At 45.5% G+C, this 25150-nt stretch overlaps 1 pseudogene; it reads right to left on the minus strand.

The window, feature by feature from the left end:
* On the minus strand, window positions 1-23030 carry LOC117559011 (annotated as a pseudogene).
* Between the last annotated feature and the right edge of the window lie 2120 nt (window positions 23031-25150).

Consider the following 25150-nt stretch of genomic DNA (forward strand, 5'->3'; position numbering starts at 1 on the left):
TCACGACTTCTGTAGCTCTTCCTGCTCCTGCAGCATGACTATCTCTTTCTCCACCTCATTCCTCAGCTGGACAACATGCACAAACAGAAGCAAAGGCATTTTATCATTTAAAAGTGTAAACCCTTATGAAACTTTGGATTATAACCTGCATCAGAGAATAATCAGAATCAGACATGCTTGCAGTATCTTTAGATGTAAACAGACTTCAATTAGTAACCTGAGAGTGAATTACATTCCAAAACAGGAAAAACCATGTTATCAAACAAATCAGTAACATTTCACCTATCCACAGTCCTTAGTTTACTTACTTCATCAGGCAATGCCATTTTGAAGCATTGGAATTGAGATGTTACCTTCAGGGTGCTCCAGTTTGCCATAATAGGCTGCTTTGTTACAAATATGATACACTTCTCTACAATGAAGCGATTGTGTTCCAGGAATACCAACCCAGTCTCACAAAAAAACGTGTAATAACTACGTTGGTCCACAGCGTAGGACGTAGTATATCTACAAAAACGCCTCTGAAATAACGGCCCGTCTACACTACAGGCGTCAAAAAATGCTTTCAACGCTTCGCCCATTCATTTGAATGCGGTGACGTAGGATATTTTCAAACTTCGCCGAACTGCATTGTGGGTAGCATGGCAAGCATCGCGAGCGTCTATCGGCGTCAAAAGTTGAACAATGTTCAACTTTTGAGGCTCGATGCTTGCTCGAAGCTGGCGTCAGCCAATCAAATCCCGTTTTTGAAATTCCCGCCAGTACAAGCGCTAGCCAATCAAACCGCGTGCAAGCTGGGAGAGCCAGACCGCAGTTCATTTCCTCATATTCCAAACAAGAAATTACGGTAGCAAATCACCCGGTTCTTTCCGACCAGAACTATTTACCGGGATACAAACCGGAGGAACCAGGCATGGAGGGAGGTGGCAGAGACAGTGGGTGAAACTGGTAGGTTTTCGCCTGTTTGGGGATTTTATATCCAGTTTACTTCGTTTTAACATTGCTATTGCTTTGTATGTCGGGGGCGGGAGATTCATGTGATTGGTTGTTGGTCGCGTTGCTCGCAAAAAATCGCCAAACTTCAGACACGCCAAGCTTCAAGCTTTTTCGATGCCTGTCGTGTAGACGGGCCGTTACAATTTCAGAGGCGTTTTTGTAGATATACTACGTCCTACGTTGTGGACCAACGTAGTTATTACACGTTTTTTTGTGAGACTGGGTTGGGAATACATGCACATGATGAAAAAGTGCATTTAGCATTGATAATATTTGACCCAACATGGGGCTGCTGCAGTGTGTGCTGCTGCTCAGGGACGCTAATGTTTCCCGGGCAACGGCCCGTTTTCCCTTTTTGGCTGACCTGCCCATCTGGAGAGAGCAAGAGTTTTTTTTCTTTTTATGTTGTGGCTGAATCAACATGATAAGCCCACAATTAGTTTGTCAGCGCTGTCATCTGCCCCCAGTCACGTGACTTTGTTTACAATCTGACAGCTGAAAGCAAAGGAAAGCCCTCCGAGTCCGGCCTCATGGCCATGGTGATCATACCAAATGCCTGCCCGGGTCAATCCGTCCCTGGAAATGTCCCCGTTTTTAAGTATGCTTTAAAAACACATAGCAATTAGCAAGGTAAAATAAAATTGTAACGAAGTTGATGTTTCAATGGCGTGGTGCTTGTTCGCAGCAATACAATTATTGTAGCCTTAGCTTTAGCATTTAGCGTTAGCAGCTTAATTCTTCTTCTACTACTTCTTTTACTACTTATTCCTCTCCTTCTTAGTCTATGTAATTGCGCACGAAATGTTGAATGAAGAACTCGTTTCAGTGAACTCATTCCGCATTAGTGATATGTCGCGAGCGAGCGAGCCGATTCTTTTGAACGGCTCGGTACGAACGAGGGGAACCGAGTCGTACTTGGTGAGAGCCGTTCTTGTTATCGTTCAATCGTTGGTCCGCACTCACTGCCTGCCAAAATTCACTCGCCTTTTAAAAAGCTTGATTTTATTCCCCAAACGTATTCTGTGAAGATCCGCCCCTACTCTGATTGGTAGGTTTCAGCACGAAGAGTGAGATGGGGTGGGTCTTAACGGAATACACGAGAGAGAGAATTTCAAAATTCAAAGTAGTACATTCACTGACATGAATGTGATGGATATGGCGCCACCTTGTGTCATGTTTACAGTCCATCATTATCCTGGTGATTATTTCGCAGATAAACCATGGATGTATTACAGTGGCGTTTCTAGGTGTACAAAACTGGGGGGGGCAGAAAGAGGTCGGGGGAGAGAGAGAGAGAGGGGGGGGGGGGGGGACAGAGAGAGGGAGGAGAGAGAGAGAGGGGGGACAGAGAGAGGGGGGGAGGAGAGAGAGAGGGGGAGTGTCAAATTACATACTGAAGACCACAGGAGCAACACTGTGAGCGCATACATTTACGTACACAGCGTGGGGATGTCATAGTAATGCACCTTCATACATGGAGTAAAGGTCACCATCACAAAGTAATTCTTAACAATAACAACAACCGTAATGCTTTAGCATTAAAACACCATAGACTGTAAATATAAGGAAAACACAGACACTCATCATCGAGGTCACAATATCAATCGATCCAGCAGAGGCAAAACACAGAAGATCAACAAAATATATGACATAAATGAACTTACCAAAGCTGAAGGCTCACTTGAAAGAAAAGCGGCACGGCGGTCCTTCCTCTGACAGAATGTGTCTATCACTTTGGGGATGAAGTCCTGTAGTTGCTGGATCAACTGGCTTTCAATTGAAAGCATGGCCAATGCGTTAAGTCGCGGCTGTCCCATGGTGTTGCGAGTGAAAGTCTTTATCCTTTTGAGGGTGGAAAAGTTCCTCTCTGACTCGGATGTCGTCATCGGAGTTGTCCCTATTATTTTGACCAAAATAACAGTCTCAGCAAACGTTTCCTCCAAGTTGTTCTCGTGAATGGATTTCAACAGAGACAGGGCAGTGTTTCCAGTGTGAAGCTCACTGTGGCGGTAGAGCGTGGTCAGCTCAGACTTCAACTTCTCCTTGTTTCCCAACGCAGGCCACAGTTTCACGGCGCAGTCAAGCTCAGGTGTAGGAAATGACAGGACATGCTGTGGGAAGAATGAGCTGTCAACAAGCTTTGCAGCGATCAAATGATCACTCTGTGAGAACCTCTGTTCCACCTGTGAGATGACTGTGTCACAAGCCTCCTTCATCACCGGCGCTGTGCTGCTGACTCGTCGGCCTGGCTCGTCTGTTCCATCATGAGCAGTGGCGGCCAATGCATCAGTTTTCTGCCTCATTTTCTGAACATTTTCCTTGAAACGGCAGAGCGCGCTGTTGATCCCAGGTGCATCGATGCTTCGTTTTTGCAGAGTGTTGTATAGCACATCCACTTCTGGCATAAGCAACGAAAAAAACTCCAGGAGCTGCATAAATGCCCGGTCCCGCAGTTTCTTTGACAGGCCGTATGCCTCACTTATGGTGACTGCATCCCATCCTGGTTGTGCGCGTATATGCTTCATACACTGAAGTAGTGCATCTCGGGTCTCCCAAACCGCGTTCACAGTTCTGCTTTTAAAGTTCCATCTCACAGCCGGTGGCCGTGGGATGCGTCTCTGTGTTGCCTCTGCAAGAGCTGCAACACGTTTTGGAGCACCGGAGAAAAAAGTGGAAAAAGCAGTTAGAACTGCAAAAAACACCTTCAGGATGCTCATCCTTGCTGAACACAGTTGCTGCAGGGTCAGGTTCAGTTGGTGGGCGTAGCAGTGAACAAACTGAGCGTTTGGGTACGTCTCCTTCATCACCGTCTGTACCCCGCGCACGTTACCGCTCATGACTGCCGCCCCGTCATAGGTCTGAGCGATTAGCTTTTCTTTCAGCTTCAGGGGTTCCAGAACAGCCTTGATGCTGTTAGAGAGACCTACACCAGTTTTGTCCTTTACTTCCACAAACTCCAAAAAACGCTCTGTAACTGTGAGGTCAGGCATAATGTATCGCAGCACAATCACCATTTGCGATTTACAGGAGACATCGGTTGTCTCGTCGGCCTGCACGGCAACAAATGATGTGTTGTCCACTTGCTTGGCTATTTCCTCCCTGTACACATCATACATGCAGTCCAAGAGTTCATTCTGTATGGTGCTTGATGTCCCTTTGAAAACAAGCTGAGCTTCGTAGTGCCGTTGAAGCCTGGAATCGCCCTCACACATTGTCTCGAAAATTGACCTGAATATCCCTGGATTCAGAGAGTCCGCCGACTCGTTGTGGCCCCGCAGTGCTGTCTCACATTTCCCACACAGTTTAATACAGGTGATGATCCGACCAAGCACGTACCTGTTTTCTTCCACCTTCCTATTATGAGAATCAATGCCGCGTCTGTAGGCGCTGTCAATCTGAGCTGCAACATTCACCCTTCCAAGTAATCCCAATTTTACGGCATTTTCCAAATGACTGTTGCTGCTCTCATGCTTCATTGTCCTCTCCGAAAGATGCTTTAAGTCCTTGTAACCGGTCCTCGACCAAGTACCTTGATCTTCACCAAAAAGCAGGCAAGGAAAGCAAAAGAGGGAATTCTTCTGGATGCTCGCCGTTAGCCATTTCTTTTTAGCAAACCACTCAGCGTTAAACCCACGTTTAACTTTGCCCGCAGTCTGGACCATTTGGAAATCCGGTGGATGGTGGGCACCGAGGCGCTTTACCTCCAGTTTCTCTCCGAGACTAAGTGTCTCAAATGTGTGCTCCAGTAAATGGTCAACTTCATTCATTTTCTTTCAGTTTTTTACTTCTTTTAATCGCTGGTGATGTTAGCTATATGCTGCTCTCTCGTCTCCTCTTCAAACTACACGTGACGTTTCGCAGCACTGCACACGTGAGTACTTACAGCCAATCAATTCTGAATTATGTGAGATGACGTATGGTGGGGATGGGAGCACTATGCCCCTACGGTCATTATTTTTTTGCCACACACATTAAATAGAAAAATACTCTGAGCATGCGCAGTGTAGTTTTTACAATCACCGTTCACTTAGACCAGTGGTCCCCAAACTAAGGCCCGCGGGCCGGGTACGGCCCGCCTCCACATTTGGCCCGGCCCCCTGAACAATACCAGAGACGCATTATGATTTTTTTATTTTTATTTATTTATTTATTTATTTTTTTTATTTTTTTTTCATTCTGGCCACGCGAATCCCTGTCAAAATGATGTGACCTGCTCTATCGAAATCAGTCGCATTGACCCGAAGACACCTTTTGAGTTGTATACACTGTTGGAAAGAGGAGATTCCTAGCTTTCTAATGATATCAGGATTGTTTTTGTACTTCAAATATTAAGCGAAATATGTCACATTATATAATGACTGTCACCGAGTCATCATTTTGAGAAAAAGGCCTTCAAAGTTGTCTCTTCTCTGGAATCCATCGATCCGATTGATTATTAGCGGAGCAAATGATCAAAATATTACCGAGGGAAGATATCTTCGTTTGGAGGGGAAGCTCGCGAGTGTGTGTGTCTATACGTGTGCGTGCTTGTGTAATTTTGCGTTTGTGTGTATTGTGTTTGTTTCCCGGGGAAAACACTCACGAGAAACACCGGCTGTTGTTATGCCTGCCGTTCTCCGCTTGTAATTATGCCGAAGCTTCAAAGTTGTATTTATCATCTGAATTTGCCGAAACAAGTTTAATATTCTGAAAGCCAAGACTTTGTTTATTTGAAATCAGATGAAAACAAACTGTAACGGACCCTGCAGTGTTATCTATGATTACTATACTCTTACATTCATAATTTCAGCGGAGTGAGGGGGGGGGCGGCGCTGCGGAGGCGCTGCGGAAGAGCAGATTGCGAGTGAGAAATAAATAAATTGGAAATAAAAGTTTCATATTCTGAAAGCCAAGACTTTGTTTGTTTAAAATCAAACAAAACACCCGAACCCCGAAAAAATAGTTTTTTTTTACGTAAATCCACGTTTATTTTGAGAGATTCTGCTCTGATAACTAAGCTAAACTTTTACCTGTTAAGATTGTGCATGGCACAACAGAAAGTTACAGTAATTTTCAATGGACTTTTTTTCTGTGAAGAACCCAGAGAGGGTTATTTGGTTATTATTTATTTCATAAATAGTGTTATTTATTTCATTAATAGTGTTATTATTTATTTCCTGACTTTTTTTCTGTGAAGATCCCGGAAAGGGTTATTAATATTTGGTTATGTGTGGCTTTCTAGAAAACAATAAATGTTTACGTTTAGACACCCATGCGATCGTCACACTTTTTCTGTTACAAACTGACCCGGCCCCCATCAGAGAAGGGAAAAGTGATGTGGCCCTCACAGGAAAAAGTTTGGGGACCCCTGACTTAGACTGTGAGAGGGAGGGGCAGGATCGGGTTTTGTCCCACATGGCTCTAAACAGCTCAAAACGGCACTCTAGACACTAATTAGAAGAACACAGACTAAAACAGAAATGTACAGACGAATCAGATTATTAAACATGACCTTAAAATATATTTTATATGTTTTTTTATTTATTTTTTAGTATTTTTTTGTAATCATTATTTGTAATACTTTCTTCTGACACTAGGTGGGGCTGTGCCCCACCTGCCCCTAATGACCCGCCGCCACTGGATGTATAATAAGAATGAGATAAACCTACTAACCCCGCCCCCTTTAAAAAAAACGGCTCTTTTGAACGGCTCTTTGAAAGGAACAGAGCCATACGATCCGGCTCCCTTCAAAGCAGGGGCGGATCTAGACAAATATTCATGGGGTGGCAAGACGGTGGCAGGAGATTTTGAGGGGTGGCATCCTCTGGCAGAAGTATATGCTGATTTAATCGCAGTCATATCAATCAATGTTAACTCGGAAAGCTACAATATTAATATTTTAACTCAATAACATTAGCTGACATTATTGTGGCACATCAGTAAAGCCTTAAATGGAAATATATGAGGTGGCAGACATAATTGAATGAATTTTAACTGAGCAATAACTGAATGCATTTGTTTCACTCTTAGACCAGCAGGGGTACCAAATGTATGCAGACTGCTGCAATAAGTACATGAATTAACTGTCTCATCGATGTTTGTCTGAATGAATATGATAATATTAACAATCATATTGTTTTTTCATATTATCATTTTCTGTGCTGCAGCACCTCTTTTCACCCTCTGTCTGAAACAAGAGCCCAGTCTGCTCTGATTGGTTAGCTGGCCGGCTCTGTTGTGATTGGTCAACCGCTTAGAGATGTCGCACCCATTAGCCTATCACTTACAATGTGTTAGAGAGCTAGGCAATAGAAGCATGAGTGTTACATAGTGATGTCACTATATTACTGAAGTAAATCAAATAGTCAAAAACCTATAACACACTACAGTGAAGGGAACAGCCTAACAAGAATAATATGACCCCTTTTAAAATGGTAGAGAAAACCTTGACTTTTATAACTTGAATACTTGTTTTTGGCAAATTCCACAATATTTTTAGTTTTCAACCATTTAAATCGGATTTAGAATCACTACTGTCTTTCTCACTTTCCTCTCAGTAAAAAAAGAAAAAAACAGATTTTCGAAATCCCCCAAAAGATATATCCCTTGCTGTTGTGTTTAAAGATTATAGAACTACAAAATAATTAAGTTCAGGATTACCGGACAGTATCGTTTTTACCTTGTAATTTGCCTAAATCTGCTCCCAGCAACTAACAGGCATAAATGGGTCAGTCTAAATAATGTTTCACAGTGTCATTGCACAGGCTCAGCATGAAAACATTAGTCATCACATTTACATAAAACAAGATGAAAACCAGGACAGCAGCTATTTACAACCAGCATATTCTCAGAAAGGCTGTCCTTAAATAAATGTATCTTTCCATATGTGCTGTGAAATACTTTGAGGAAAATCCCAGCTGCTGAGTCATCGAACCAACCTCACAATCACTTACATTAACCATCTGTTACTAGAATAATTCAGGCTTGAATGCCACTCTATCACACTAACTAATGATACAGTGCTTCCTCCATATATCTCACAGCAGGTAAGAGTTTTTCAAGTATGTCAAAAAATCAACAATAATCAGTCAACCCATGTATAGACGCCTGGCCTGGCCTGAAGCCGTTTCAGCCCAAAGGCCATTGAAGAAGATGCATAAGATGGTTACAGATAAGCACTTACACAAGGCAAAACTATGTATAAAACGTGTTGTGCTTTTAGCCATGCAACAGTGAGAACCATTCATGTGTTTATTGGAATGAAGCTCTACATCAAAGAACAGGAAGAAACATCAGGAGATTCTTATACAATATTTGTCTTATTGGAGAAATTCACCAGACTTATATTTTACAACTACTACAACTTTGCTTCTCACTGAACAGCTTCTCTCCCCCTTTAAAAAAAAATATAATAACAATACTAATACACTATTTTAAATGCAGTAGGCTACTTCCTAATACTGGGATAGAGTGCCATAATAATAGATAATTTATTTGGGAGAGCAAACAAAAAAATGCATTAAAAAAGCCTCAGTCTTATTTATTTTATTTTTAAATGGTCCTACTTTAGCTTTGTTTCTAACGTTTTCTATCACCTTATTAATGTAGGACTTTACGGTTAAAAGTGTCTTTAAAAGTTAAATCCGATAAAGGGACATCATACTGAAAAGGTTTGCGTGGTGTGATATCTCTTCATGCTTCTAGCTGTTGACATTTACAGAGTGAACCCACTCCCACACATCCTGAACACGTGTTTTCTACCCATAGTGACTGCAGAGAGCTGGATACAGCTGTTAACCTGTAATACAGGAGTGTCACCATGAGGGGGGGGACTAACATCAGTTATCTATCTGTGAGTCTGCGTTCTAACGTCAACAAAGCAGCTTTAGGAAAGCAATCTGTGAATAATGTTCCTATTTCAAAATCATAACATCTATCATAAAGATGTCTGCAGTGCAGGTTCAACTTGTTCCAGATCCCATACAGTCGTGATATTATCTGTGGTCGGCTCTGTGACAGACGTCATGTGTTACCTTGGCTACTTATTGGCTTGTGATGAATTTAATGGAGCAACAAGCTAAAGAGCAGGTGCTAGAGTAAACAGGGATTAGTGTTGTTATGTTAACCGAAGGTAAACCGGATTAAGGATATAAATTCTTGCAGATGTTTTATAGTTTTATCATTCTGAAGGTTACGTTTGTGGAGAAGGCTTTCATTATATAATACATTCATTGAAATAGAAGTCTTACATATTCCATCTCAGCATTTCTCTGATATTTTCTTGGTGCTGCTGCCTCGGTCACGGCGTCAGCAAGGTTGCTGTTTGTTTGTTCTAATATGGGAATAGATTATTTTTTATCTGCCCACTCAAAGTGCCTCAAGGTAATCAGCATTACATAATCACAGGAAATACCTTATCTGCATCCACTCTCTGTCCTCCAGGCTCAAACAAGTCTCCTCCAAACTACAAGCTCCTCTTCCAGAAAATCCAATATTCCAGGCCTTGATGCCAGTTTTGTTTCTTTTAATATTCTCTGTATAAAGAATGTATATCATTTGCTGTTGTGCTGCATGCATTCTTATGTCTTGTGCAATAACATCTGTCATTTCAAGACACATTGAATCTGTGCTTTCACACATGCCAATTTTGTTTCAATCACAGAAGTCAGTGTTGTCTGCTCTGATGGATGATAATGCACACGTTGCACGTTAATCTGTTATATAACTGAGTGCACATTACCTTTGATGGTGCGTTCCCTCGAGATGCAGTCTAACAGTGTTCTCTGAAAAGATGCCAGCTAGAGAGATCTCCCTTCCCACTGCGAGTCCAGTACAGACACTTTGCAAACATTGCAGGGAAAACATTAGAAATCTCCACATTTCAGGCAGCTCTTTCCAAAACCATAGACAGATTATTAGTGTGATATTTATGCTTTATTGATGCAAATCTCCATCTGAGCATGATGAAGAGGATCGTCTAAGCATGTTCCCTCTGCTCTCCAAATGTTACAAAAACAATGATGAAATACAACATATGCACACAATAGGTTAAACCCTATGGACTGGATGATGCCAGTGGTGCATTCACTTGCTCCTCGGATGGTCCTATTTGCTAAATTACCCGGTAAATAATGAATTACTACAATATTTTAAATAGGATGGAATTATTCATGACTCCATTGTGGTGTTCAAGCTGAAAACACTTCTCATTATGTGTCCTCCTCCTGACACAAGCTGAACTGTGAGACATCATGACCCTGCAGAAACATGTGTCTCATCTCCCAATGACACTTTGAAAGTCAGCCTCAAATGACTTTTGTCATGTGGTTTTAAACCAGCAAGGCCCTACAAAGCTTCCCTGCGGCCAGATTTTCTGGAAATTGAGGTAAGGTATCGGCCATTTGTTAGCTTTAATAGGAGGTTACTTTTTCGGTTTGATTCGCTGGTTGGAGTGGATCCAAATCACAGGGGGTAATACTGTACATGCGTTATTTTTCAATTATGGGAACTATAGTACGCTAGTGGCAGTTCTAGACCAATTTAACTTTGTTTCAGGTTACAGCACAGTATTTGCAGCAACAAACAAATGGTATCATAGACTCCCCCCATAAAAACCCCCATGGCTAGTTGGTCTACCGTTATCACTCTTTTGAGCACTACATACTGTATGTCCCTCTATCTTCACATAAAGCTAAATTACATTTATATATATTGGACAACTGTGATAAAAATGTAGTAAGATCCTAAACATTCATGCATTTAACCATTTCACATTGATAACATGATGTAGTGTTATTACATTTTGAACATCTCCAGCAGCGACAAATCAACAATCATTTGTATTTTTTTATGGTCACTACATCACTGAAAGTCCCATATTCTCCACCACACCCTGAGGGAAATATCGCCCTCTATCGGCTCAATGCTTCACGGTGTTCACCAGCCGCTCATTTGGTCTGTTTAGCAGTTGGTTCTGAAAGGCTGTGTGCAGAACAGTAGCCTAAAGCTATAAGTGGATGTTAAAAGTGTTTACGCCTGGCTGAGATTGACACATCACTTAAGGCAAAAAAAAAGACAAAGTGCACTTTAGAGAATTAATGATGATGAAGCATGTGACTTTAATGCAATGTAATGTCAACACAATTTCATATTTCAATCCAGTTACAGTAACATGGTTTCTCACCATTTATGCTTTGCACTTTAAAGGTCCCATGTCATGGCCATTTCTACTGATCATAATTCCATTGTTGAGGTCTACTAGAATAGATTTATATTGTGCAATTTTCCAAACTCACATTGGTTTCTCATACAGCATCTCTGTATAGTATGTGTATTCACTCTCTGTCCACGGCTTGTTGGAGCTCCTGCCCCCCCCCCCCCCTCCCTGTGAGCCCAGTGTGCTCTGATTGGTCAGCTCGTCCACTCTGTTCTGATAAGTCCACCACCGTTACAGCGGAACATCAGTGATTATGTGTTACAATGGCAACCAGAAAATGACACCAGTAATGACAAACAGATGAGAATGCTGCGTGGGTCTCAGGGGCGGACTGGGACTAAAATTCAGCCCTGGAAACTGACCCAGTCCGGCCACATGAAATGTCAAATGTTAGAAATCCGCTGTTTATTATTTTAAGTTTTACGTCCGATTTGCTCCTTTTTTCCTCTCTGTACACAGCTCCAGTTTGGGCATTGGCCTGTCATCAGATTTAATTTTTAGTTGCTGCTGTAGCGGAAGTTTAGTAAAATTATTTTTGATGAAATACTCCAAATCTCCACCCTCCATAATTGCAATTGCTTCAGTTGCTTGCTACTTTTTAAGGGCGGTGATCACAGTTACGGTACGAACTGAAGTTGATGCGATTTGATTGGATTGTGAGGCATGACGTGAGCCTCATCGGATTGGTCAATCCCTCAATTTCTTTTCACCAAGGGAAGCTAATTTCGGCTAGCCTCCTCTCGCAACAGAGAGTGCAATCTACTGTTTCATCATAACATCTAGAGGGGCGCTGTTTCACTCTTTGTAAAATACTCAATGAGAATGGGGGAGAGATGGGCCGGCAGAATAATTACCGAAACTAAACAAAGTGTTTTTATTTATTTATTAAAATTATAACTACAATCCAAAAAAACAGGGGAAGCCTGGCTTCCCTTGGCCTCCAGGAGAAAACGCCACTGAGTTCAAGGGATAATTCTCACCCACCTCTTGCTCTTGTATGTGCCAGTTGAGCCAACCCAGTCTCATAAAAAAACGTGTAATAACTACGTTGGTCCACAACGTAGGCAACACATCCTCACTCCCAGGTCGGCCTACAGTATGTTGATGTTATGTCAAGTCCTGTGTCGGCTTTTTCCAACGCAAGGGGGGGGGCCTTAGCGTCCATTTTCAACGCAAGGGGGGGGCCCTTAGCGTCCATTTTCAGCTTTCCGGGATGTCCATATGCTTCTATGGACGCTCATGGAAGCACGGCATTCGTTTGTGTCGGCTGCCCTTAAAGGCAATGTGAGCGTCCATTCTCATTGGATAACGGAGAATTGTACACCCGGAAGTAAGTATTCCCCTTACTGTCGATTGAGTTTACAGTGATATCTGCACTACTCATCGACTAAAAAACACCTTATTATCCTTGTTAATTACACAACATTGATTGGTTTAAATTGTGTGCAATGCTTTTGTATTTTTCCCCTTCGATTCGGAGAAACAAATATTTTTTCGGAGTAAAGGATGGCAGAAGACACTACACTACCCAGAATCCCCAGCTATCGTTTGGACTACACCATGTGCTCTGTTTGACGTCACGTGATCTTCAAATTTCTCCCTGCAGAAAAAAAAACATGGCCGAACTTCGTTTTATTCTCGGTGTAAAATGCCTATTTTAAAGTTAGTTTGGCCATTAAAATGCGTTTTGATGTCATTTGATGCGAGAAATATGAGTTGTTATTTCAGATTATGTGTGCAGTGGATGTACATGATCTTTAGTTTGCTAGTTATTACGAAGATTACTTCAGGAAGTTTTCATTGTTACCAAGGTGGTTGCTAGGGACGCTGCTATCGATATTAATTATGTTATGTTGTGTAACTGTTTAATAGTGTTATCTTTATTGCTACCCCCTTCCCCGTCAATGTATAGTGTTGGTCCACAGCGCAAACATATTAGTTTAACAAAATCCGCATCAAAAGATAGCCTACGTTATTTTCCCCTGTGCAATTCCAGTCTCACATCTCACAGCACATCGTCATTAACAAATACCGGAAACAGACCGAAAACATTTTTTAAAAATAAAATAATACTTTATTCCGAGTGTGCTTGCTTTTCTCTTTGAAAGTCATCACATAACGGCATTGTAATACACGGTTCGGCTGCATTAAATATTACATATCTGTCATAGTTCTGTATTTATACAGCCCTGATGAGAAGACTTCTAGACAAACATGAGGAACTGAAAACGTGACGTGGATCATAAATATATCAGCCATTAAACAACATCTTACATTTATTTTCACACAATACGTCTCCTTGCAGTATCAACACTAATTCGGCTGACTTTTATATTTGATCCAATTGGTAGATATGCTGTATTTACACCATAAAGGTGCACAGCTGATATAAAGGGACACCTAGTGGTCAAAGCATGTTATTGAATTTCATTATTTTTATTATTAGATATTAATAGGATCCCTATAAAGTATATTCATTACTCGTTATTCTCTACTAATAGTTAATTGAAGACTGTATATAATGACTATTTTGCACATCCCTTTCAAGATTTCAAGATTTTCTAAGGTTTATTTATTGACATATCATATACACAAACGGTGTAGTTATGCAATGAATGAAAAACTTTGTGTATACCTCCAGCAATGTTAACTATGTTGAAGCACTTATTTTAAATGATATTATACATATGTATTATACTCTTATATAAGATGTATGTAGATAGTATAAGAAATGTGCAGAATATGACAGTTTAATGGTGGAGGTATACACACATATTGATCAGATGTCTTGTAATGCACTGTTGAGGAACCTGCGACCAAAGTTTTTCATCTCCGGCCTTGTCAGGTATTGAACAATCAATAAATAAAGAACAAATAATTATTAAATATAAAACACAGAATTTGTGTGATTATACTAAATGATTTACAAATAAACACCACTGCATATTTACAACTGTTACACATGCTGATGTAACGCAAATGTTTCCAACTTGGGATCAATGATGGCTACTGTCTGTCTGACGGGGTGGACCCGTTCAAATCCAGTTTTGGACAGTCTGCCGTGGTTCCATCCCATTTCAAGTGCTGTTCGAGGCTCGGCACACTCTCCAATCACAGAGCTTGAGGACTATCACAGGGTTTGTCAAGCGAAGCGGAGAGAATACTTACTTCCGGGTGTAATATTCTGTAAAGCAAATGAGCTGCTCCGACCCTCGGTCCTGACGGACTCCGACTTGTGTTTATTAATCAAACAAATAAATAAACACAAGGATAAATGTATGTGTTATTGTTGAGTAAATGGAGAATTGCACAGGGGAAAATAACGTATCTATGCCACAATTTTAGATGCGGATTTTGTTAAACTAATACATTTGCGCTGTGGACTAACACTATACATTGACGGGGAAGGGGGTAGCAATAAAGATAACACCATTAAACAGTTACACAACATAACAGAAATAATATCGATAGCAGCATCCCTAGCAACCACCTTGGTGACAATGAAAACGTTGTATAGACACAATTTCCTGAAGTAATCTTCGTAATAACTAGCAAACTAAAGATCATGTGCATCCACTGCACACATAATATGAAATAACAACTCATATTTCCCGCATCAAATGACATCAAAACGCATTTTAATGGCCAAACTAACTTTAAAATAGGCATTTTACACCGAGAATAAAACGAAGTTCGGCCATGTTTTTTTTTTCTGCAGGGAGAAATTTGAAGATCACCTGATATAGATGCCAGCCATTGGAAATGAATGGTGAAAAAAAACATAGGGATCTTACAATTTCAGAGGCGTTTTTGAGGAAATACTACGTCCTACGTTGTGGACCAACGTAGTTATTACACGTTTTTTTGTGAGACTAGGTTGGTTAAGCTGGTTCTTCCACCAGCTCAACTCTCTGTCCCTCATCATGAACGCAGGAGGCTGGCTGTATATCTGAACTCGCGCCCTCATCATTCTCTTCATCATCTTGCACTTGTTCTAAGCTGCTGCTGATAGTGCTTGTAGCAGCGCTGCTGCCAAAAGGTCTGTCAATTTGCGACATTGATATGCTTCACCTGCTAGTGACTTCACCTTTTTCTCTCTTGCCTTCTCGGCCCCACCTTTTTCTTTTCGTTTTCTTTGATATTTATCCATGTTTTTTCATTCGCCCTGTCTGCCGCGGCGTCTAATCCCTTCACTTCGTGTGGCCGGTCTTTTTTCTTCTTCGTGTGTGATTATTTGACAGATAAGAACCACACAACTGCATTAGCGGCCGCTGTCGCCCTCTGTCGGCCGTCAGCGCAATTTAAATGATGACGTTAAACTTTTTTTTTTTAAAGGGCCGGCCGGCCGTCAACGGCCCTTGACGACCGGCCGTGCTGTGGTTCTCCAGATTCTACAGATGGCCAGTCCGCCCCTGGGTCTGGGTGCCGTGTTGGCGGGACGTTGCGGGGCTTGCTGCTCCGCCCTTTGAGGCTTGAGGAGCGGACAGTGTGAGCTGTATTACTGGTGTCGTTTCCTGGTTGCTGCGTGGGGTCTGCGAGACAGCGAGACACAGAGACACCGCAAAACTCAGCCTGAGCACACACACAGCAAGGCTGTTCGCCACACAGTTCGCCACACTCATAGCCTGAGAAAAGATAAGGCTGAGTGAGTGTGTGTGCCGGCGAAACTGCGCGGGGTAGCGCGGCTGAGAAAAGATAAGGCTGAGTGTGTGTGTGAGGAGCTCCACGGATTGGTCCATTTGGACCTGGGTGGTCACGTCACTATACTCGGGAAGAAAAAAATGGAAAAAGAAAAATCTCCAACGAGGCGTTCTGGGGCAGCATAGACAGGTCTTTTCTGTGTCAGAGTTTTACTCGCTACAGGGTGTACTTTGAGGGTTTGTGACTTTGCAGACCGTTTACATGCATAAAAAGCTACATAACACACAAGGGGCCCGTTAATAACTGGAAAAGCATGACATGGGACCTTTAATGTTGGATTCTGTTTGTAGATTTTCTCAAAATTGAAATTACTTACATCACTAGATCCATTGTTTAAACAACATATTGCTTAGTGAAGACGAATGAAGCAGTTTACTTAGAACAGAATCCGTGTATCTACCGTCCTTTTTTTATTTTTTATTAAACAAGTAAACGGAAGAGCGTCTGAGAGGCCTTTTTGCTTTTTGCCTCACTAAATGGTCTAATGGTCATTGGAGCGAGGGGCGGGGCGAAACACACAGAAGTGATTTCAAAACAAAAGCACTCATTTGCTTGGAACTGTGATAATATTGTAACGATCACCAAGGGAGTCGGAAACAGGCTGCTAGTTATTAGGCTTTAATAACTCTTCTTCTTTGCAGATGATCACAGGTTCAGGAACAGCTTGTGGGATCAACCTCACACTAACACTAACTTCTACACATACCCATATATATAACAGTGTCTACGTTACAACTTCCCGCCCTCCCCCGTCTGCTCCCCCAAACCACAGGCCTGCACCTCAACCAGCATCACTGTGCAGCTCTATGATTGGCAGAGAGACGGGGGATGCCTGAGTGACACCCTCAGCATCCTATACAGGGTCGCTACACTACCCCCCCACTACAAAGTTCCTCGCCCACGAGGAACAAATAAAACTCAGCACAAACACTATAACTACACCTGTACTTTGACTAGGAAGGTCTGGGTGGACTACCATCCCTTCCAGTGAGACCAGGGCGCATTCTTGCCCTCTACAGGAACCGAGGGGTCTCACTATAACTTTACTACCAAACAAAGTCTCTGAAACGACCCGGGGGTCGTGACTGCCTTCTCGGCAGGGGGACTGGGGTCAGGAGGACAGGGGTTGCCGGTTCTGGCCCAGGCGACGAAAAAATGGGGGGACACTCAGTCCCTGATGGGGGACTGCTGCTCTGCTCGCCGGGGGACCTGAGTGGGGGTGTCGAGGGGACGGCTGTGGGCCCCGATGTTCCTTGGGCCTGTGGAGAAGCGACTCCTCTGTACGGAGCCAACCTGTCTCTGTGGAGCACCACTTTTCTCCCCTTTGGTGGCAGCTGCACCCTGTAGACCACTTCCCCCACCCTCTCCAGTACTCTGCAGGGGCCAACCCACTGACTGTCCAGTTTTGGGCACCGGCCTTTCTTCCATTGTGGGCTGTAGACCCAAACCAACTCCCCGGCCCGGAAATGCTGCCCTCTTGTCCTGGTATCATAGTTCCGCTTCTGTCTCACCCCAGCACTTTTCTGCTGATCGCGGGCAAAGGCGTGAGCGGAATCAAGGCGGTCCTGAAGTCTCCTGGCGTACTCAGGCCCTGGAGGAGTGTCCAGGGAACCTGACGGCTGACCAAACGCCAAAACAGCAGGGGTTCGAAGCTCTCTCCCCAACATGAGGAGGGCAGGAGAACAGGCTGAGGACTCCTGGACTGCAGAACGACATGCCATGAGCACAAGGGGCAGATGTTCGTCCCAGTCGCGCTGATGCTGAGACGTGAGGATGGCCAGCTGCTGTCCCATGGTGCGATCGAATCTCTCGACTAGTCAGTCGCTCTGAGGTCGCAAGGGGGAGGTGCGTGTTTTGTGCATGCCCAGTTGTGAGCACATGGAGGCGAACACCCGGGACTCGAAATTTCTCCCCTGGTCACTGTGCAGGGTCTCCGGCACTCCGAACCGGCTGAACATGCCAGCCACCAAGGCATCTGCGACTGTCTCTGCTTCTTGATCAGGGAGAGCATACGCCTCTGGCCATTTTGTGAAATAGTCTATGGCCATGAGAACGTAGCGGTTACCCCTGTTTGACAAAGGTAGAGGCCCCACCACATCAACCGCTACTCTCTCCATCGGGGCCCCCACGGGAAACTGTTGCAGCGGAGCATGGGAACGACCAGGGGGGCCCTTCCGAGCCATACACGGATCACAGGGCACTCCGGCACTGCCCCCAGTAGCAGCCCTGTCGAAGGCGCCGGAGAGTCTTAGTGACGCCAAAGTGCCCAGAGCCTGCCGTTCCATGCCTGGCCTTGAGTACGACCTCTTGCAGACCCCTCGGGACCACCACCTGCCACCTCTTCTCCCCCGTTGCTGGCTCCTTCCACGCCCGCTGTAGTACGCCCTGACACAGACGTAGAGTCTCAAACTGAGACCACAGCCCCTTGGTTGCTTTGGAGAGCACTGCCACTTCCTCCCACGGTGGCCGCTGCTGCGACTCAACCCACTGCAGTACAGGCTGTAGAACGGCGTCCAGCTCTTGCTGTTTGCTTCCACTCTGCCACGTCCACTGTCTGGAGCTCCCGGCAGATAACCTCTTCCACTTGCCGCGCTGCCGCACAGACGATGTCCTCCTCCAGCAGCTCCTTTTCACGAGTCTCTCTCTTCTCGCAGTAGTGGCATCCGCCGGCGGCACACGGGCGGCGGGAGAGAGCGTCTGCATTTGTGTGGCGCACCCCAGCCCGGTGCTCCACCCTGAAGTCGAAAGCTTGGAGCTCTTCTAGCCACCTGGCGACCTGCCCTTCTGGCTCTTTGAACGTCATGAGCCAATGTAATGCAGAGTGATCAGTCCTCACCGTGAACGCCTGCCCACACAGGTAGTACTTAAAGTGTCTGATGCCCAGCACCACTGCCAAAAGTTCACTGCGGGTGACGCAGTATCGTCGCTCTGCTTTGTTGAACGCCCGGCTGAAGTATGCCACCACCCACTCCCCCTCTGGTGTAGTCTGGGAGAGCACTCCGCCTACACCAATGCCGCTAGCGTCTGTGTCCAGGGTGAACGGCAGCCTGGGGTTGGCTGGGGCGAGAACCGGGGATTCACTCAAGGCACGCCGAAGGCTGTCAAACGCTGCTTGACATTGCTCAGACCACAGGAAATCCATGTCCTTCTGCAGCAGCTGGAACAGGGGTGCGGCAGTGCAAGCAAAACCCCGTACAAACTTTCTGTAGTACTAGGCCGGGCCCAGGAAACTCTTCAGCTGTTTCTGGTTGCGAGGATTTGGCCAGCCTGCGAGCGCCTGCACTTTCTCGTGCAGGGTGCCGATGCCCTCACCCCCCACTTTGTGGCCCAGGAAAGGGACCGCTCTCTGCAGGAAATGACACTTATCTGGATGTAGCTTCAAACCAGCGGCTCTGATCCTCTCCAGCACCACTCTTAGAGATCCCAGGGCCACCTCAAACGAGCTGCCATGCACCAGGATGTCGTCCAGGTAAACCAAACACTGCTGGCGGGGAATCCCAGACAGCACCCTGTCCATCAACCGCACAAAGGTGGCCGGGGCATTACACAGCCCAAAACTGAGGACCTTGAACTGCCATAGTCCCCGGCCGGTGCAGAAAGCCGTTTTTGGTCTGGCCTCTGGGGCAAGAGGAACTTGGTAATACCCGCTGCGGAGGTCCAAGGAAGAGAACCACGACGACCCTGCGACCAGGTCCAGAGACTCATCGATGCGGGGAAGGGGGTATGAATCCTTCTTGGTGACCCCGTTCACCGGTCTGTAGTCTGAGCACAGCCGCCAGCCACCTGTCTTCTTCGGGACCATGACTACAGGTGCTGCTGTCGGAGGGCTCGATGATGTCTGCCTGCAGCATGCTCTGCACTGCCTCGTCGCAAGCCTGCTGACGAGCAAGGGGAAGTCGGCGCGGGCGACACCTGATGGGACGCGAGTCCCCTGTATCAATCTCGTGTTCTACCAGATGCGTTCGGCCCACCTCCTCCTCCTTCATGGCGAAACTGCCCTGGAACTCTAGCAGAAGCTGCCCCAATTGCTCTTGCTGCTCGGGATTCAGGCCGCCACAGTTCTTCCTCCACACCTCCAATACTGCAGACTGAGCCTCTTCCACCTCCGTCTGGGGTAACTGGGGGGGGCTGTGATCGGGTGGCACAGTCCGGGGGTGACAGATGGGGAATTGTCCTGAGCGGGCGTCACCGGGGATACGGGAAAGGAGGGAGGGTTTTCTTCAGTTCCTAGGGTACTCACGGTGGGTATGGAGGGTCTCCCCGCCGGCTCAGCAGGGTTGTGGATACGGGTCATAGTAATCACAGGCCCCCCCTGGAAACTCACTGTGCCTGCTTGAAGATCCAGGAGGCAGCCAGACGCCTTCAAAAAGTCCAAGCCCAGAATACACGGGTCCTGTACATCCGCTATCCACACGGGGTGCTGCACTTCAACTCCCCCCACCGACACAGTCAGCATGCCTCTTCCTTTCATAGGCGCCAGCTCTCCTGTGACTGTGCGTAGACGCACCGCTGTCGGCTCTAACATAGTCCCACTGGGCAACACATCTGCTCTCACCAGGGTTACTGTAGAGCAGGGCTTTTCAAACTCCGGACCAAGGTCCGGATCCGGACCGAACTGCAAATAAATCCGGACCGAACCCTGTGTCCCATTATAAAAAATAAAATAAAAAATAATATAAAAATAAAATCTGATTCTGATGTAAATTAAAGTGGACCTATTATGCTATATTGGAAAAAATATATTGTAGGGCCATACCTATACAAATATAGGTCTGTGAAGTTTTTTGCTTAAAATACCAAACAGTTCACCCATTGTAGCCATGCCTCATACTGCTCATACCCCTCTTGTGCAGCCCTGTTAGAGAAACGCGGATTTTGGGTCCTTAGCTTGAAAAAAAAAAAGAGGAGGTGGAGCTAATGCCTGATCAGAATTCTACCGGAGATAAAGTTAAATTCTGTTGTAATAAAACACCATCCTGTTCTTATCCACATCAAGGATTATTTCTGAAACTGTATGGATCTCAAATGCTTTTTCTCTTGCGGGTTTATCACAAGGTGAGTTCCTTTTTTGATTTCCTGCTTTTTAAACACATGTGCTCTGCAGTACAGGTTAGCTCTGAGTGTTAGCGAGGCTTGCTAATGTAAACAAAGACGAGATTACGTCCAAAACACGTTCAAAACGCGTCAGGCATTGTTTCTGATAGCAATTTTCTGTGGGTCCGCTGCCGATTTGACGTCAGATTGGCAGCAAATCTGTATCTGCTCGTTGTACCCCTGTTTTTAAAAGATTTGGGTACGGAGGAAAAGAGAGCGGGTTTTATTTTCTGATGCTGCGTGAGTTCCCCGACGCACCGGTGACACATGTTTATGTATAAAAGACATCACAAAGTGCATTTTGCATGATAGGTCCCCTTTAATGTATATTGTCTTGTGTCTGACGCGTTCTGAGAATGAACGTGCATATATTTACTTGTGTGCGCGAGTGTCACACGCATTTAAGTTAACCACAAGTTTACCTTGACTTTCTAATGCTTCTAATGCCATTTTTGCCGAGGTTCAAGGCATTGGCTACAGACAAACAGTGCCATTTCTGCCACTAGTTCAAGCCATGATACTGTATGTATGTATGTATTGAATGTCTGTGTGTATACAGGGGCGCCGTTTACCGACAGAAGGGGGCCCCCAAATAAAGTAGATTAATCCAATCCAATCCAATCCAACTTTATTTATATAGCACTTTAAAACCTCCTGACTAAAGTACATGCATAGTGCTCCGAAACTGCTTCTTAATTTCAGTTTTGTTGCTCCGCTCCGGGGGTGTGGGGGGGGACTTTACTGGCATTGATCCGGACCATTGACCTTGTATAAAATTCACAAGTGGACCTTTAACAAAAAAGTTTGAGTACCCCTGCTGTAGAGCCTGTGTCCACCAGTGCAGTGCAGGGCACCCCTTCCACATCGACAGGGACATAGCAGGAATCCCCACCACCAGCACGGCCCACCGCGACGACAGGCTCCACGCATGTGCTATCATCTTCTTCAGGAAGCCGTAGAGTCTGGCTCCCCCGGCTGTGCTGTCGGGCTCCTTCCTCGGATGTCTGAGTTGGTGACAATAAAGCTGTGGTTTGGTTGGGGAGTCTTTGGGCTTGGTTCCGCATCTTCTCCTTTATGCGGGCCCCCCGTCGTTTCCCTGGGTCCGGTGTGCCTTGGGGCAGTCTCTGGCCAAATGTCCTGGCTGACCACACCCCCAGCAGACCCTGGTACTTGGTCTGCGTGTTGGCTGCAGAGAAACAGCCCTTATCATTTCAGTCATCTCGGTAACCCATGCAGGCTTCTCCTCCTCCCTGCAGCTCCTCACAGCCGGTGCTGCCGGCCCTCCGTTGCTCCTAGCAGCTCCACTCCACACCTTCTCTCTCTCCACAGCCATCTCCAAGGCCGCCTGCAAGGACTGTGGATGCTGCAGCTGTACCTCGACCCTCAAGTCCGCAGGGCGAAGAGCCCTGATGAATTGATCACGTGCCAGCTCACTCTGCACTCCGGGTGGCATGTGTGCATACGCCCGCCGCGTCAGGCTCTCCACGTCGTTAGCCAATGCACGCAGCGTCTCTCCAAACTCCATACAGCGGTTACTCAACTCGTTCCGGAGCAGCTCTGGCGGGAAACACTGTCCAAACCGCCTCTTCAAAGCCCCCGCTAACGCTTCATAGCTGAGTCGGTCCTCAGGGCTAAGTAGTAGCAGACATGAAAGAGCCTCGTCTGTGAGGCACAAAGCTAGCTGTAGTGCTTTAGTCTCTATTGACCACCCCCCGGCATGTGCAAGTAGTTCAAATTGGGCATGGAAAGCCTCCCAGTCTGCCTTACCCGAGTATTTGGGTGTTTTCACAGACGCGGCGGCTGCTACTGGTTGCTGGGCGCCACCATTGTTGTTTACATCCAGCTTGGAAATGGTGCGAAATGCCGCTGAAGACGGCGACATTCCCGCGTCTCTAGCCATCTTCACCGCCGACTCTCTCAGGCGCTCGCTCGCCTCTCGTGCACTCATGAACTCTCCACTCATGTCCTTCGACCACCCGCATGCTCCATCTTCCTCTCCATCACTACTTTCCTGCTTCACTCCCATCTTGCTGAACTTTTCCATCTCCGCTAGCTTACCGGCTAGCTCCGTGACGCAGTTACGAACTCCCGTCAGGATAGACGTCCTCCGTTCGAAAAGTCACTTCTGACACCAATGTAACGATCACCAAGGGAGTCGGAAACAGGCTGCTAGTTATTAGGCTTTAATAACTCTTCTTCTTTGCAGATGATCACAGGTTCAGGAACAGCTTGCGGGTTCAACCTCACACTAACACTAACTTCTACACATACCCATATATATAACAGTGTCTACGTCACAACTTCCCGCCCTCCCCCGTCTGCTCCCCCAACCACAGGCCCGCACCTCACCCAGCATCACTGTGCAGCTCTATGATTGGCAGAGAGACGGGGGATGCCTGAGTGACACCCTCAGCATCCTATACAGGGTCGCTACAATATTATAAACAAGGGGAATTTAGCGATCAGAATGAAATCGGCCTAAAACTAATGTTATTAAGGGCTGTAAATATAATAAGCCTATGTCTAAAATGGACAACATTGTAAGGAGATTTAAACTGCAGCGATTCTGCGGTCAACTCAGCCGTCTCTCGAGTTTGTTTTTTTAAATCAGCTGCATGCATTGCACTCCCACTTGAATGTTATGCACCCTCTATTAAAAAAAGAGAACAGAGCGAAAAATACAAACAACAAATTGTGTCAGGTGCGCGTGACCTGCTTCGCTGCGCGTGCATCATTTCCAAAGTGCTTCCACAGCAGTGACACACATCTGTGTGGATAATCATGGATATACGAAAATGGTTAAAGCAACCATCACTAAACGCCAGCAACACTGCATCTACTGCAGACAATAGCAACAGGTCAGATGGGGACATCACGTTACCCACCGTCGTGGACACTAGCTTACTCCCGCCTGACTCGCCGCCCTCGCCCCGGAGCAGCAGTCTTCGTCGCCCGAAACAGCCCGCAGGTGCCAGGAGACCTCGGCAAAACAGAGCCTGCCCAGGTATATCTAAACAAGTACCCAACTCGCCTGTACATGTTAAGGTTCGGCAAAAGGTAAGACCCAAATGCAGATTAAAAGGGAAGCGGCTTTCAAAACAAAAGTGAGCTTTAATTAAAAAAAAGCTGATGAACATAAATAACATAGCATGAAACACATAGGTAACACGAGGAAGATACAATACCAAAAACGATCGTGACCAACATGGAGCGAGACAGAAAAAACAATGAACCGACAAGGCACACAGGGGAAGACAAGCCTAAATACAGAGAGGTGTAATCACAGGACAAGAAACAGCTGGGTAAGGGAGGCAGAAACACAAGGGCAACAGGTGAACACAATAGGGGCGTTCACACCAAGTTATTTTCCCACAATAGTTCATGAGAACTCAGTTCATGAGAACTCTTTTAGTTCTGATGAACTAAAGCAGATCGCGTTCACACCGCAATGAGTTCCTGGGGGTGGATTAGGCAAATTAAGCCGCTGACGTCACTTCTTCTTCTACTTTGGGTTTACTGGCAGGCCGCAAACAACTTCACGGCATATACTGCCACCCGAAGTCCCCGGCCGGAAGACCCCGGAGTTGGGGACTGGCTTTCATTAGAAACTGAAGTCTGAAGACTACTGAAGTCTTCCAAGTAAATCGCCAGAACGCCGACACCTACTCAACTCCACCGCTCCCATGTTTTCTTTTGTGTTGCCATAAGTTAGTCTCTCTGCGTTTCTGCGCTGGGCTAATGCTAACAATGCTAATGCAAGGATAATAAAATGGCGGCTTCACAAAACGTTTTTGGAGTTTTACGGGGCGTGGTTTGCATTCCGCCGAGCCAATCAGAAATAGGAACCTTTTTCTCCCACGAAAGTCCCTGCTCTCTAGCAGGGACTGAAAAGGGGGTAAAAATGGTTCTGATTAACTAATTTAGTTCAGGGGTCTTTTTGGTGTGAACGCATATATATCTGAGTTCTGATGAACTATTGTGGGAAAAGTACTCCTAATGAGACAATCAGACACAGGAGGAAAAACATAGGAAGGAAAACAAAAGACAGGGAGAACAGAACAGCAAAACAAAACCCATTACGGGTTTATCACGGCAAGACGTGAACATGTGAAGATGTACCATGCTGGGAGATGTGAAGATGTCACGATTTCATCCCTTCAAATG

Source organism: Gymnodraco acuticeps, unplaced genomic scaffold (genome assembly GCF_902827175.1).
Source record: "Gymnodraco acuticeps unplaced genomic scaffold, fGymAcu1.1, whole genome shotgun sequence".
Lineage (NCBI taxonomy): Eukaryota > Metazoa > Chordata > Actinopteri > Perciformes > Bathydraconidae > Gymnodraco > Gymnodraco acuticeps.